Below are 17,109 nucleotides of genomic sequence, written 5' to 3'. Positions count from 1 at the left end.
CTTTTTTTTTGATGTGTCACGTTGATGCATTCTTTTATATATATATATATAACGTCGTTGCCGAGAGGAAGGATAAAAACAGGTCTTAGGCAAGGAAAGAGAACACAATATTTAATTTTTAGCGAGAGAACAATCATCAAAGTGACACAAAATCGTTGTGTTCTTCAATAAAAGTTAGTTTCCCAAAACTGTGGCTTTTCTTCAAGTCAAGTGTTCTGTTGTTCAATACTTATCAGTGTTTCAATCAAATGACTTCTACTGACGTACTATTGGACATATTTTCTAAATTTAATAAGTTTTAAATTAAATACAGTAGCATTAAATTCTAAATTGAAATTTATTTAAATTGAAACAGTTGCAGTGAAATAGTACTAAGCTTGTATATAAAGTGAACTAAGTACCTTGGACAGATATTCTATAAAATAGCAGCTTTCCCTTAATCTTCAAGAAATGATAAATAAATGAGATACATTTTCTTTTGATAATTTTTATTTTTACCTTTTTATTTATTTTTTAGTGGTAAGTAAGAGTACAGCATATATGTAAAAAATACAAAATAGGACACAAAAAAAAATAAATAAAATAAAAAAAATAAAGTTGGATCAGAAATATTAAAGCATGTCTATTTTTTTCTGTTCTTATACAATAGACAAAGAGTATTGGTAGCCAGCTTGACTCTATGATGGTGCAATCACATAAGGTTTATGACAGCTACTAGTGGCAACATCCTGAGTAAAGGAGCAGCTAAAAGTCTTGTCTGCTTATTCAGCTGTAAAATAGAAGCATTTTTCTTGATAAAAAAAAATTAAATCGTGTTACCTTAAAGTTCTGCAGTGGGTCAGAATCTAATCTAAGACATAAATTATATTAATATCTGACAACTATGCCAAATAATGAAGAGCTTAATTATTTTTTATGAATTTAAAATATTTACTTATATATAATACATATAACAAAATTAATGACTAAATTTTGACTTGTTATGGCACAGAGATATTCTTCAAAGCGAATGAGAATCTGCATAAATCATAGTAGAAACATGAAGTCCTGGTAAACATATCTCACAGAAAAGCTTTAAGCAGACAATGCTGTGAGATTATTCTCCGGGACAAATGTAAATCATCAGTAGAACAAACAGCAATGTGAATACTAATAATTTTTTTTTATTAAAAACAAATTATATTAAATATTTAAAGAATAATTTCTTATATAATCCAGGCAAAAGCTAGAAGAGAACAAGTTGCTTCAAATTAGTATTGCACTCAAGATACCTTGTGAAAATTTCAATCGATGGCTAAGTATATAACAGCTTTTTAAATTGTAAATCTAAAAAGGATTGAATACATTACTTTGAATCAACTTGAGTAACAGAGTGAAAGAGGGACATTTAACACAAAAGTATACATTTTAAGAGAACACTTTCAATTACCAGAAAAGTGTTATAAGCATGCACACATACAATTACATATATAAGAAAAATACCCAAGATTTATTAAACCTGGCTCATCCAACATCTTCCGGGAATACTTGGGACACCGTCAGAGTAGTTTCACTACACTTTTGAGTGGAAGCGCTACTCCAACTCATACTTTGGGATTTGGTGCATTCGTCACTTAAAAAATCAAAACATAAAAAAGGAGTTGAAAAGGGTGTTAATATCGGAAGGCATGTTGACGCAGTTAACAGAACATTGAAGCACACATCCACAACTAGGCAATCGCTCTCGTGCTTTGCTAGTCGACCAAAAAGCTTTTATTAACAATAAAAAATTGGCCCACTTCCTCCATGCATGCTTAACTTGTAATGAGGTTGAACTAATTCTCTTAACTCAACCTTCTAGCATTCAGGTGTTCACTCAAGTATTATAGTTACAATGGGTTTTGCAAAAATGAATTTTTGAATCACATAGTTACAGTCTAGTAAAAGAAGTAAAAACTAAAGGAAGATAGTTCTCGTTACAATTTTAAGTTATGTCTAAGTGTTGATAGGTTACTGGGTTACAAAGTTACATTGAGAGTTAAATTGTTAAAATTAAATAAATTATTGTTAAGACAGGTTTGCTGCTTGGTTTCTTATTTTCAATTCCTTTGCAGCTCTCCAATTTAGTCAGGTTATTTACGTCTGAAAGAGAGGGGTAGTGTCTAATTAATCTTATTTAATATTTCTATTGCAGAATCCATCAGAGTTTAGACATAAATAACAGCATTTAAAGAACAAGACAATCACAGGATATTACATCACAACATTTAATAGTTAGTCACAGCACAGATTTTTTAAAATTTATTTTCTTTGCATATGACATAAATGAGCTCACGGCCAACCGCTTGATCGGCGGGTGCACTGCCTACGGTAGAAACTAGTTGCAGAACTGTGGTGAACAATAATTTTGTACAAAATAAGAGGTAAACAGCAGAGCAACAATTTTGTGCTTTTGTATAAACAACTGAAGTTTATTTAAAAATGATAAAAGATTTCGCTTTTGTAAGAGATAATAAGTCTGTGTATAGTTCATTTTGTAAATATACATCTTTAACCTTAGCTGATAATTGTCTTTGCCAGGTCCTGTGAATGTGCCATTTACATAGCAAATGTGAAACCTTTCCAAAAATCGTATTGAATGGATGAGCTGTAACTTTATTATTAGTCATTATACAATTACAATTTAGGTTTGGAATTTTAGATTTAAGAGAAAGAAATACTTAATGGTTTCTGCATCTTAACTGCTAGTAATAAAATGTGCAACTGGATAACTATGTCCAAGCTCTGTAACTGAAGTTTATCTAAAAATATGATAAATATTTGTGTTATGAATTAAGCTAAAGAGAGTTTACTACATCATCAAGTAAAATTTAAATAGAACATTAAACAAGAAAACCCATATTTCTTTTAGACTGCTCTTATACCTCACAACTTGCAAACTTAATTCTTTATTCTGATCTTTTAGAACAGACACATTTACAGACTGATGGTAGAAATAACTAACTTTTTAAAAAATTAACATAAGCAACTAACTTTCTGATACAAGAACAATGTTAACCTTAAAGGAGAAAAAATAAATCTTCAAAAAATAACTAAAGCATCACACCAATATTAACAAAAATATGGTTTAATAACACAAGCCTGCGAAATGGAAGTTTTTGAAAAATACAAGAGAAGTTATTGGTGTTGATTTCAAAAATGATCTTCATTTTTCCTAATCACATTAGGATTTTTTGTAAAATCAATATTTAATGTCTTTACTAAAATCCTATTTCGAAAGGAATTTTCTCAAACGATTTGTCAAGTACTATCCGGTAACTGCTATCTTTATTCATTTTAATCTATGTAAAATTTAATCTTGTGAAAGAAAATTGATTTTTGATCTATCAGCTAATTTTTTATAGGTTAAAATGAATAAAAAATACTGTTACCAGACCGCACAAGTCACCTTTGGTCGAGAGAAAAAACAATAAGTTCTTTGCGTTTGAACTTTTTACCAGTTTCTGGAAGAAAATCACCAACATATCATTTTAATTTTTTTTTTTACATTAAGATAGCTTACGTAAAATTGACGATTGACCAAGAATAGCAAATATTGTGTATGTGTACATGAAAGTTTGAAACAAATACAAAACAAGCAAAAAACATATTGGTAATTTAAACGTAACGTTAAAAAGAGAAAAGTTTCTATTTAAGGATATACTCGTTTTCCCCTGAAACTTATTTTTGATGATCTTCTTTTATGCTAAATCTCAGATCTATCCCAAGCTATCATCCAACAGTAGTCGGCGAGCATGTTCTTGTCCCATCTTCCTTGATATTTACGCTCCATATCTCTGACATCTTGATGGAATCTTTCTTCTTGTTCTTCGCTGACTGCTCCTAAACTATCGGGTAAAAAGTTTACATGTGAGCAAAGGAAATGTATTTTTACACTCATGAAGCTACCCAAAGTTTTAAATTTGTCCAGCATTTTTATTACAATTTCCTAATAATCAGGGTCCCTTATTGCTAGCTGTTGAGTAAATAATACATGAAATTCATTCAAAATGATGTTTTGTAAAGCATTATTCTATAATAGGATTTTAAATAATTTATGATTTGAAATCTTTTAGGGAGAAAGGGAGATATTTTCTAATTATGCTATTTACAATCACCCAGGCACTAATTAAGTTAATTTCTATTAGATGTCTAGTATGTTTTTAAGGGGTCACAGTACCTTTGCAACAATTCTTTTAAATAAAGGTATAATCATTCATTTTGTGGATGCTTTACATGCTCATTTAACTTATAATCAATAATTCATTTTCAAAAAGTAATTAAACTGTTTAATTTTTTAACATTTTAAAAAAATTCAAAAATTTTAAATCCCTAAGGCTTTTTTATTTGAACATATTTTCAAAACATTTTTTTTCCCTTGGTGCTTACAATATTCATCTTAACAATTATGTGCATTCATTTGTTGATTAATCAATTAGAATATTTTTGATAGATTATTTTGTAAAAATATAAAAAAAAAGGTTAAAAATTCCTGTTAGGTATATATAACATGCTGTAAAAATTGTAATACCTCATAAAATGCTTATTCCATGCACAGATTAAATAAGTGTATTATACTCAAGATAAAAAATTAATAATACTTAAATAGAAAAAATTACTTAAGGATTTAATTAAGATTAAAACACAAAATTATCATCAATGAGGAAAAGCACTTTAAAATCTGTCTGCTGTGCAAGTTTCTGTATTAGGACAATCTAAAATCAGTAATAACTTTTTTAAAAACAAAGATAGATAGATAATTTTTTTTCAGTGAATTTAAAATAGTTTAAAGTTTTATTAAAAGCAATAAGAAAAACTCGATACTTTGGTCATTTTTTGAGTACTGTGACCTCTTAAAAATATTTAATTTTTTTGCAAACATAAAGCATGTGATTGAAATGGAAAGTAATGAATATAAAAGAATAAATGTATTTTAAATGCAATTGAAATATTTGACTAAAATTTCAAGTATTACTCAAAGGTATTAGAAATAATATTTCCTTTAAATATGCATGTATTAAAATAATTTAAATATCAAACTATAAAATTAACTATTTGATAATAATAATTATTGTCCACTATGTCATTTGCAATATTGATTAAAACTAATAAAAATTTCATAGCAAATCAAATAATTCAGATGTATTTAGTTTATTCTAAAAATAATTGAGGAGTGGACTTTAAATTAAAAATATTAACTTCCTGGCTTTTTCTTTTTCCAATTTATTTTTCATTTGAGTATACTAGGACAGTCACCGAAATTAAAAAAGCAAGCCTCTCACAGAGACATAAGTAAGCTTTTCTTCTGTTATCTGTACAATATTAGATGGCTAAATATATGACTCATCATTAATTTGGAAGCATTTGAGATGCAACAACATCCTCAAAAATATTCATAGAAAAGATCTGTATAATTAATGTTATTGTAATGTCATAATTAATGTCAGGAAAAAACTAAAATATTTCTTGTGAACTTAGTTAAAAATTTTTTCCCCTTTTCACTCTGAAATGTACACTAATTATAATAAAAGGCTAAGAAATAGATGTTCTATCACTTTTTCTTTTTTATTTGTAGTGACGAGCAGTTCTGGTATGATAACAACAAATGAAAAGGAAAATTCTGGCACTGCTAAAATAGAACACATGAAGAGAAAGGTATTTTGTTGCAGCTGAACATAAAAAATTTGAAAATGTTTTCCCCTACCTTCCAAAAATATATAAACTTATAAATACAGATTTTATATAAATGATAAATAGGTTTAAGTAGCATTAAATTTTACTCAAAAATGATAACTAGTTGCATATTAGATAAAAAAAATTTAATTTAAATCAGTGACATTTAAAAAAAAAAATCCAAGTGGTTTAAATTATGATTTTTCCCCTTTCAATACTTATTCATGTTAAATAATTCCTTGTTAACAATGCTTGATATTTCTGATCTGTACTGAAATAAATACAATAATGTTATCTTTTAATAACTGGCACATTCATATATTTTAAATAGGCACTAAGAAAAGATGTTGGTGCATGCAAAAGTCTCATTCAGACATGTGTTTTTTAATCCAACATGCTAAGCAAGACATGTATTATGAAAAAATGTTGAAATTTTTTAAGCACTGGGAGATCCTGAATAACACACAAATATAATGGGTTAGCGTTATTTTAAAAAAAAATATCTATAAATGTATGCATATAGACATAAATGTATTAAAGAAAAATATTTAGAGTCAGATAATAATAAGAAGAACACACAGGTATGAAAGTTACAACAATAAACTTAACATGCTAAGCAACATACCGAGCTGATTCCAAGAGTTCTTTAGCAGTTACACCATCTCCCTGCTTTAACTTGATCAATGCCAATTCAGTCATAGTGAAAGGTATCAAATACACATCATCTTTAACTCACTTTTAACTGAAATATTTCAAATTGTTTAGGATCATAAAAAATATAATTTAACAACCAAAAAATCTTAAAGGACTTTTGAAATGAAATCATAAGTTTTTCTGTATTGTTTAGCTTTATTCATTCATATATAGCACGAAATAATTATTTCTTATATTTTAGTATTTTTATTATTCTTTTGAGGTCAAAATGCAGCAAATTTATATTTTGTTTGAAAAAATTCATAAAAAGAAGTTTTTAAATATATAAGTCTTATAATGTATAATGTTAATTCTTCACTAAATAGTTTTTTTCTTCCTCTTTTTTTAATCGAATTTTCGCTTAATCATAATACTTCTTTAGAAATTAGAAATTTTTCTCCACTTCCATAAACTTTCTTGTCCTTAGTTAAATAAACTCAGAAAATATTAATGGTTACCTTTTGAAGAAAAATATCCAACATTCTTTTTCTTATCTAGGGAAAAACTATTATTTGGAAAGGAAGTATATTAAAAACAAAAACAAAATACTCTTAAAACAAAATTTTTTAAAACTGTTAATAAGTAAATCAAAATCAACCAACTACTTTGTGATTCATAAGTTTATGCTTATTATCATCTTTTTCAGAGTATAACAAAAGTTTGAAAAAATAATAAAAAATAATGGACATTAAATATAGCTTAAAAACATAGAAAAAAGAATTGCAAAAATAGAAATTTTTTTAAACTCTTATCAACATTAATTTTACTAATATAAATCTTTATATTAAGAAGCTGAGAGAAAGCTGTGTACAATTCTTATTAATATGTAAATTGTGGAAAACACTTTGAATAAAATTTATAGGAAAGTTAATATGAACTAATTTATTTAAGTAAATAATCACAAATTAAAAACTGCCAGTAATTACATAGGGGTCAGATTCTAATAAAACAAATGGGACTGATGAATTAGTCACATCAATTATAAATTAGCTATTAATAATTTTAAAATAAATTTAATTCAACGTACTTTGTTTTAATATACAAATTAAATTAACAAAAAAAACAAAAAAACGCTGATTTCCATTATTGTAATAATTGTAATTTAATTAAGACAATTATCAGTCAAGATCAGTAGACAACTGATGGACTCTGGTCTACTGATGGAACTATATTTTAGAGTGAATATTTTTAAAGATACATTCTCTTGTAATTAAATTGTTATTGCAGAAATTGTTATTGTTAGAAATTGATCAACTTGTGTTAAAGTTTTTAAATTTTTGCAGTATGATCTACAGATTTAGTTTTTAGCCAAGTTATAGAAATAAGCACCTGTACATTGTTTCTAGATTATATTAATTGAAGCGTGTTTGTGCTTTTATTTTTATTTGTTAATTTGTAAATCACTCTAGTTTTCAGAGGTAAATTACGTGCATGTTAACTAAAGACTATAATACTTAAGTAGTTTTATACAGTATTTTAATCCGAGTTCTTATTTAACCCAAACAGCCAACACTCAATATAAGGACTCTTGCTGAAATAAACAGAGCACTTAAATTATAGTATAGTGAGGTAACATGTATAAAATAACGGTTGTAAAAATTTAATTGTTAATAATTCTTGCCAGGTAGATAAATTTTTTTCTGTAATTTAAAAAATAGATAAACACTTCTTTTAGGAATGAAAACATTTAATTTCAAATGCTATTATGGAAAGTTCATTTCAGTAAATTGTATATTTAAATATACAATTTACTGTGTTTTGATTAAGAAACTAAAAAATTTTCCTCGTTAAATTTCAAAATTAGATACTAAGATTGTCAACAGATGGAATCTATGGTTACAAACACCATTGTTCCAACTGAAAAAGTATTTGCAAGAGTCTAAATTAATGTCCTTAAACTTGAGCAGGTTTTGCTACATATGGTAGTCATTTAGAAAACATTTCATTCTGTTGTCTTTTAATATTATCAGAACTTTTGTTCAATTATGTGCAACTAATTTTAAAACTAAAAAATTACCTAGTTTCTTAAGAACAGTAGCAAAGCATCTAATTCTATCACCTTCATTTTTTCTTTAGTTAATATTTCAAATTCTAGGTCATTTTTCTGACAGACTGGGCAAATAAAATAACATTGCATGCATCAAATAGCAAATGGGACTTTCGTATCTTACATTTTAATGAAGAGGTCTATGCAATAGGGAAGCCTACAAAAAAGAATGTAAGCTATTTATAAAAACGCAAATGAAATAAGATAAGTCATTCTATGATATTGCTTTTGAAAATAAAAAATACACATAATAGCAAATAAAGCTAATTACTAATAATTACTTCATTTAAATTATTTTAAAATAGAGTCGTTTAAAATCGTACCAAGAAATGACTTCACGGAAACAATCTTCAACTTGATTGATGATTAGTACCAAATTAGTACCACTGACTCGACCAAATTAGTATACACTTCTGAGTAGTAATATTAAACATCAAGTGGTGTGCCCTCTATACCTAGATAAATATAATTATGAAAAAAAATTAGAGACAATAACTAAAAACACACAAAATTCACTGAATTGGTTAAGTAAGAACATTTTAAACAAGTGTAATGTCATTAATTTTGAAACTTTACAAGAAACTTGATTTATGAGTATTTTACAAGAGGAAGTTTTAAATAAATTTTATCTAAAACTGATTTTGCCAGCTAAGTGTTACACAATGATTCAAGATGCAACAAGTTTTCAACTCTGATAAAACTAGTGCTTTATATATATATATATATTTTATTCTGGGAATTCAAGGCTGAAAACACACCATTGAACCTTAATTAGATTTATATTTCAAAGGAGGAGTTATTTTTAGAGTCTTGTCCCTCTTTTACTTCCATATTAGGAAGCATTAATTGATTTTTCACAATGCATAGAGTTACAAGGTATGTACGAATGGAATCTAATTACATCAAAATCTGTAAGTATTTAATACGAGACCGATGGTTTTCGCATGTCTCTTGCTGAATAACGTGTTCCAATAAACATCTGCCTGAACCATCCGGAGTTTTGTCAACCCCCTCCCTTGTGGAGAGTGGATGTGAAATGTTATAGCCACCAGCCTACCTTTAAATAAACCTTTTGATAACTTATTATGGCTTATGACAGCATTATTAAAAAAAAATACAACAATGATAACAGGGATGTAGCCCTGTTATTTTATATATATATATATATATATATATATATATATATATATATATATATATATATATATATATATATATATATATATATATATATATATATATATATAAATATATACAGTGGAGCATCATTTATACGACGCCGAAGGGACCACCGAAAAACGTTGTATAAACGATAACGTCGTATAATCGATTTTTACTTCTAAAACTGAAACTAACTCTGTTTTCACTTAATTTTAATGTTTAACGTGTTGATTTACATAAATTTCTAAATTAGACAAAGCAAAACAAACAAATAATCAAAGAAGAAAAATTGTAGCGAGCAGTTTGAATGTATGTTACCTTTAATTATATTTTCTTGCTATTAGTCTCTACAATGCTTTGAATAGCGAGTTGAACTTACTGCTTTCTATGATGCAATTTTAGATTTCTAATCACGGCCAAATCTAATGGCTGAAGCGCACTTGTGCAATTTGCAGGAAAAAAGAGAGCTTTTACATTTTCCAAAATAATTAGTATCGATGGGTGCGCTGGACATTGGTCGATGAATAGCAAAGTTTTTCGTTTTTGCCTCTTCATAACATTGTCTAGTTTTTTCAGTCATCTAGTAAAAATTACGGTCGTCATCCAAGCATTCTTGTTGGCACCCTTTTCTGTATCATTCGTGTTGGCAAATGCCGCCTTTTTTTAAAATACACAAGAAAAAATACAAAATTAAATAAACGTGAACAAAATCTAAAAACCGACGTATAACCGATTCTGTGCGTCGTATAAACGATATATTTTTACATTAAAATGAATAGGAATGATTTGGGACCACACTAAAACGTCGTATAAATGTAAACGTCGTATAAGTGATCGTCGTATAAACGATGCTCCACTGTATATATATATATATATTATTTCTTAGGGAAAATTTCACTTCGTAATTCAACCTTTTTGATTTAAGTTTAAAAACTATTTTTTATCGCAATCAGGCTGAGTTATGAGAGTGAATGCAAAATATATGCTTAGTGTGACAAAATGATCGATGCACAAAAACTAAGTGACAGTACAATAGACTACACATAAATATTTTTGAAAATTAAAAAGAATAAAACAATGTCAGTACTTAAAAAATTAATAAAAATAAGAATCAAGGAGGAAAAAAGTTTTCAAAAAATTAAAAAGAATGCATGAAGAAAGATTTTAAGAAATAAGAACTTTAAAAAAAATGAGCCCCACACCAGACTCCAAAGAATGGAAATTAGTACTTGATAACAATACTGTATTTTTCACTGAGGAACCAAAGTATTAAACTCAGACATGATAAATGTTATGGTATTTTTATTTATTTATAAAATAGACAAATGATTCCTAAAAGAAGAAATTATCTGAATTTTCTTCAATGTTTTTTTTTAGTGCTTAATTTTTTTTCTTTTTGTATATAAAAAATAAGTAAAAGACTTACAGAGAAAAGAACAGACTAAGCGTGGCTTTAAAGAAAAGAAGAAAAAAAAGACATTAAAGTTTGTAAAATCTATAGCAATAACTGAAAAAAGATTGATGATAAAAACCAAGTATTTACTACAAAATCGCACAAATCGAGCAGGTCAAAAAGAAATTAATCAAACGTATGTTTCAAGATTCACATATTATAATTAATAATACTGTACTAAAAATATTGAGATTTTAAAAATATTCAAAATTTAGCACTGGCAACTGCTGAAAAATTGATAGAAAAACAACAATAGAATTATCGTATCAGATTATTAATATTCAGTTGCGCAATTTGAATTTTCTGTATCATAGTAATATCTGTATTTCAAGATATTATGTGAAAATCAACAGCAATAACTGCAAAAAAAAAAACCGTAAATCAAGTCTGCGAAAAATCAATTACACAAATAAATATGTGATTAGAATTTCTCTCTTCTTAATAATATTGTATGAAAATATCACGATTTAAAAAATCATGACGATATCAAGTAGCAAAAACTGTAAAAATCTCAATTTAAAAAAACAGTAGTATCCTCGAAAAACAAACGATAATAATAAATACATAAATTGAATTTTGCGGGTCATAATAATATTGGATATTTTAAAAACCATGAGAAAATCAGTTGCAGTAACTGCGAAAGAAAAAATAAAACATCAAACTCAGGAATTATAATGATATTCAGCGGGTTGAAATCTCCATTTACAGTTATCATATAAAAAATTCAATCTAATTGTAGCTAAATAAAAAACGAGAGCAAATATATAATATTCATTAAATAATTCCTTTATTACAAATCGAAATTTATTACTCATTCAAAAATAAAGTTTAAAAGGAATGAAAAAAAAACACAATTTTTTATCTAGAGAACGATAATTTAAATGTTAACTATTTCAAAATTACTTTGAAGATCATTAACTTAAATATTTTTCTATTCGCCTCCGTGGTTCATTAATTTTAACCGAAGTTATTACAGATACAAGATAAGAGTTAGTTATTACAGATATAAAGCATAAAAATTTAAACAAATCTGCTGAAAAAAAGTTCTTTTGGATCTCATTAAGTACTCAAAAAGAAAAAAAGAGGGTGCTTGTAAAAGAGGTATAAATTTCATGTTAACGAGATTTTGTGTAAGTGGTGAAATTTAAATTTTTGATTGGAGAAATTCCGAGAAAATTTTGTTGAAATATAAATTATTGATTTACGAAAGTCCGTGAATCAATAATCTTGAGATTCGCGGAATTCTGCAAATTAACAGAAGAAACACATGCCTGATAAGAACAAAAATTCCCAATAATCAACTTTAAAACGAATTTTAAAAATCTAATTAAATAAGTCAAATATATTAAAAAAATAATAGTAGATAAATAAAAAGGATTCTACCCATACATTATTAGCCCTTACTGTTTACATTCAAAATTGCAATGAATTTATCTTTAAGAAAAACATAACTTTGGCATCTTCAAAACTAGAAAATATAGAGTTGATTTTACAAAGAATATTTTCTGTAAGTTCGCGAGATTTTGCTATCATTGGAAAACTATTCTAATTATACACCAATTCCTAAAAGAAACAATATATAGCCTTAATGAGATATTACAAGCTAAAAAATTATAATGTTATGAATAAATGTTAAAATAATTTATAGTGTACTGAATAAAACAGTTTAACACATTTGATCAGCAATATATATATATATATATATATATATATATATATATATATATATATACATATATAACAATTGCATTCTAGAAATTAAAAATGCAATTTGAATATTTTGTAAAAGTGGCAGCTCTAGACACATTAGTTACCCATAATATTTTTTTTTGTGTGTAATTCAGATTTTTGTTAAACATTTTTAAATAAAAAAAATTACAATAATAAAAAATTCTGCACAAAAAAAAAATCAAATTTAATTTAACAAAAATTAGCTCAAAAATAATATTGATCCACCGGGGGAAAGATTAGGTAACAAGCAATTGTTCTTAATTAAGACAAATAACCTATTAAAAATACACTTAAAGTATTTAAAAAATTTCGTCAAATAATGTTTTTTTTTCTGAAAAAATTCCATCCAAAAGTTTTTTTTTACGTAAATGAAATTTTTTTTTGGAAATAACAACTTTGCCATTATCTCATAAAAAAAATAGAAGTATATTAAATTTAAAAATATTTTCATAATACTCTTTGTTATCTTGTTTTCTCATTTATTACTAAAATAATACTAAACATTTACGTTCATTATGTAAAACATTTACAACAAAAAATTGATAGTTTTAAATCACATATTGAATAAAAATAAGGTAATTATTTACACTTGATTCATGAATTCATTATAATAAATAATACAGATCTCAGTGAGCGATGAAGTGAACTCAGTGAACTGATGTGTCAAAATAATCACTGTTTTTTTAAATAAATTTCCCTTCAAAGTATAGACTTCAGATTTTTTTTCTCTAGATACATCAAAAATAAATTTGAAAGCTAATTTAGATCATAGTTTAAAAAGTCTTTATTAACAAATTTCCTAACATAAATTTCTTCTCCTTCAATTTTTTAAAGTTGCAACACCTGATATTTTCTTTATCTGTCTCATGGCCAATCATAAAAAATTAATCATATGACTAGAATAAAAATTGCAATTTAAATATTGTTTTAAAATCACTGAAGTTTGAAGTAACTATTTCCTTAATTAAAACTTATCTTTAAAAATTATTCTTACATTTAAATTATAATTATATTTTGTTAAAAAAGTCATCAACACAAAAATTGTAGTTGGGTATAAAATTAGGCAGGTGAAAAACTGAAAACTTTAGCCAAAACATCATCTTCTTCACACATAAATAAGCACCAAATTCACAAAATACAGAATATGAAACTTCTCATTAAAAAAAAAATTATGAAAGTAATTTTAGAAACTAACAAGTAGTAGGTAATAAAAATTTAAAAGAAAAAACTAATTACAAAGCTTAAGAGCACAGATTCTTTTCTTTTAAAAAAATAAGTAATATAATTCAAAGATGATATGAAAAACTTGTGATACCTATGATATAGTAACAAAACTCATGATATACTAAAAATTTAGAAATGCAATAAATATTACTTTTAATATTTATTTATGTTTAGAAATAAAAACTTGCTATTAAACGAAATTTGAAAATATTTACAGCATTTAGATAAAGAACTTAGTTTAAAAGAAAGAATGTGTGTAAAATATTCAATTTACAAATTTTTTTAACAACAATGAGCTCATAAGTAAATAATCAATTTATTTAAAAAAATTGATATCAAAAATCTTAATTTAAATAATGATAGTAGTGAATAAAGATAGTAGAACTTATAAAATGTAAACTTTTTAAAATTGTTTGATATTTTAAGAATGTAACAAAAAATAATCAAAGTTTAATTAGGCTTAACTTAAAAGTTTAAAAATGTTTGCAAACAAAAAATTATTTTAACTTAGGCAAATATACTTTCAAAGAAATTCATTATACTACACTTAATTTTAAAATATTTAATTTTCACTTTTTTCTTAAACAATCAATTTCCTTTTTAAAAACAAAATAATTTGCTATTTTTTAAAAGATACCAAATATTAAAATAAAAAATTAGATTATAACTAAAGTAATAATAAATAAGCTTTCACTAAACAAAAAAAGCTTTATCTAAATCTAATTCAATAAAATCTTAACAATTACAGTTACAATAAATAACTAACAAATTTAAATTTTGATATTTCAATTTGATTTTAACAAAAACATTAAATTTATCAAATATGGTATAATTAAAATAAAAGCTAAAAATAAACGTAAGATAATTGTTACTTTTTTATATAAATTGACATCACATGAAGAATATATATTAAAAAATACTGAAACTGAATACAAACAGACTCATTGAATATTTTTGACTCGTAATTTAAAAGCCAATATAAAGAAATAAAGAGTTTATAACAAAAGAATATGGTTAAATGATATTTGGAAAAAATAATTAAAAAAACTGTGTCAAAGATTATATTCGTTTATTTTCAAAAACTTAATATAAAAACTAAAGTTTAATTTCTTTCAATAGTTTTCTTCTTTCAAAAAATGAAGTAGAAATAACAAGAGAAATAGTTCACACTACTTCTTGTATATACAAATAATTACTTACAATTATTTATTTTTCATTAATTATTTTAATTTATTATTAAATTATAAATACAAATATCACGTGAATCAGATATTAATATCATCATGTGTATCATATATTGGTTTTGGATTTACCAATTAAAAAAATTTTTTAAGTCATTAAACTTACCAATGCTGGAACAATCAGACGACCTTTCTGGGACACAAACTTGACAGATTTTCATACTACATACTTTTCTAAAGGTATAGATTTACCAGCTAATCGTTGTTTTAAGCTTGGAACTTTCCTAAAACAGCACATAAAATAAATTGCTTAATATTTTTAAAATTCAAGAGTAATAATTTAAATGCTACGTAGCAGAAAAAAAGAGCTAAAGTTCCAAAATGAGATAAAATTATATTACTTTAAAAACTTATGATCATTAAAAAGTTTTCCGCAATGATTATTTAAATATAGACTTGTTTTATAAGCAAGACCCTTAAGGGAAATTAAGAATAACCTAACATAGAATGGCAATTAACATAAGCACTTATTTTTGTAACTGCCTAAATAATTGCTTCATAATACATATTTCAGTTGTTAAACAATAGCCCTAACCAAATTAAATAATAGTGTTTTTAAATTTTACTATCAATTATAAATTGTTGATGACCACATAATCAATGATGAACTAGTAAGGGTGTGACGAAATAAACAACATTGCAAGTACATAAAATATACACAATAGTTGTAATTTACTTTTCCTCAAACTTCTTTTATTTATAACACAGCTACAAAGGTATAATTGGAAGGCATATCAGCCTGGTAATTTATGAACATAAAAAACAAACAGAAAAGAATTGAATTCTAAAAATATTTTAATGTTTTTTTTCAGTTTAAATTTTTAAAATGCGTTAAGTCATTATTTGAAATTTTAACAAGCAATATTTGAGAACAAAAATTGTTTTTTAAATAAAAAAAAAGATCATCAGAATCATGCTCCTCTAAATTACTTGTGTCATTAAGAGTGTCCTAAGAACCTGTTTCTATAATTAGAAAACATTTTTAATCATTTTAACAATTTTAATTACGTTTGTATAGTTAGAAAATTTTTTGTAATTTTTTAATTCCTTAAAAAAAACAAAGATTAAGTAGTTTCAAAGAAATTTAAAAATATTATTCATTTATTACATAAAGATATTTAAGAAACTATGTAAGATGCAAGAATTCTAAATAGATTACATTTACAGATAAAGACAAGAATTTCTATAATCATTACTAAAATAAATTTTACTCCATCATTTCTGAAATAGCACCTTGTAATTCTGTATTTCCTCCTTCCACCATCATAAAGAGAATTGAAGCATGAACATAAGTATAAACTGCTGGAGACCACTCTAATCTCAATATATCAGAGCATTTTGCTGCTTCTTTCCAATCACATTTAAAGCTAATCAAAATATAATAAAGTTTGTCATATAAACAATGTATGTTCACAATTATAAAAGCAAGAAGGTAATTAATTCTGAATAATACTAGTGCAGGGTTCCCACTCTTTAATCAAAGCAAATATTAAGCACTTTTAAGGACTTTTACCAAAAAAATTAAGGACTTTTTTTCTAGAAATTAAGGACCTTAATGATTATTTATCATCAAATAAAACATCATAGATTAATAATAGATTAAAAAAAATGGAAGAGCTTTTCTTCAACTTAGTCATCCTTTAAAAATTTTAAAAAAAAAACTAAATAAAGAAATGTTTAATACAAATAATCTGTATTTAGTTAAAATTTAATTGCATTCAATCACCTCACGTAAGCTTTTAAGAATATAAAGAAAAACTCAAAGAATTCAGATTAAACATTAAGATTTTCTATTTTAAAAATAGAAAGAAATTGTGTAAACAGATAGAAATATATAAATTAAGATGGTAAATTCATTAAATTAATAA

At 25.4% G+C, this 17,109-nt stretch overlaps 1 long non-coding RNA gene across 1 annotated transcript; it reads right to left on the bottom strand.

Annotated features, from left to right (window-relative positions):
- Positions 1–6,320: 6,320 nt before the first annotated feature.
- Positions 6,321–16,622, bottom strand: LOC147808272 (uncharacterized). Its single transcript, XR_015434933.1, has 4 exons — positions 16,453–16,622; positions 15,348–15,465; positions 8,755–8,886; positions 6,321–6,433 (listed from the first exon to the last, which is right to left on the bottom strand). It is a non-coding gene; the product is annotated as an uncharacterized LOC147808272 (long non-coding RNA).
- Positions 16,623–17,109: the final 487 nt, after the last annotated feature.

Source organism: Parasteatoda tepidariorum, chromosome 6 (assembly GCF_982258835.1).
Source record: "Parasteatoda tepidariorum strain Cologne lab strain chromosome 6, Ptep-v5.0, whole genome shotgun sequence".
NCBI lineage: Eukaryota > Metazoa > Arthropoda > Arachnida > Araneae > Theridiidae > Parasteatoda > Parasteatoda tepidariorum.
The sequence above is the reverse complement of the archived record's forward strand: the minus strand, read 5'-3'. Positions and strand labels throughout refer to the sequence as shown.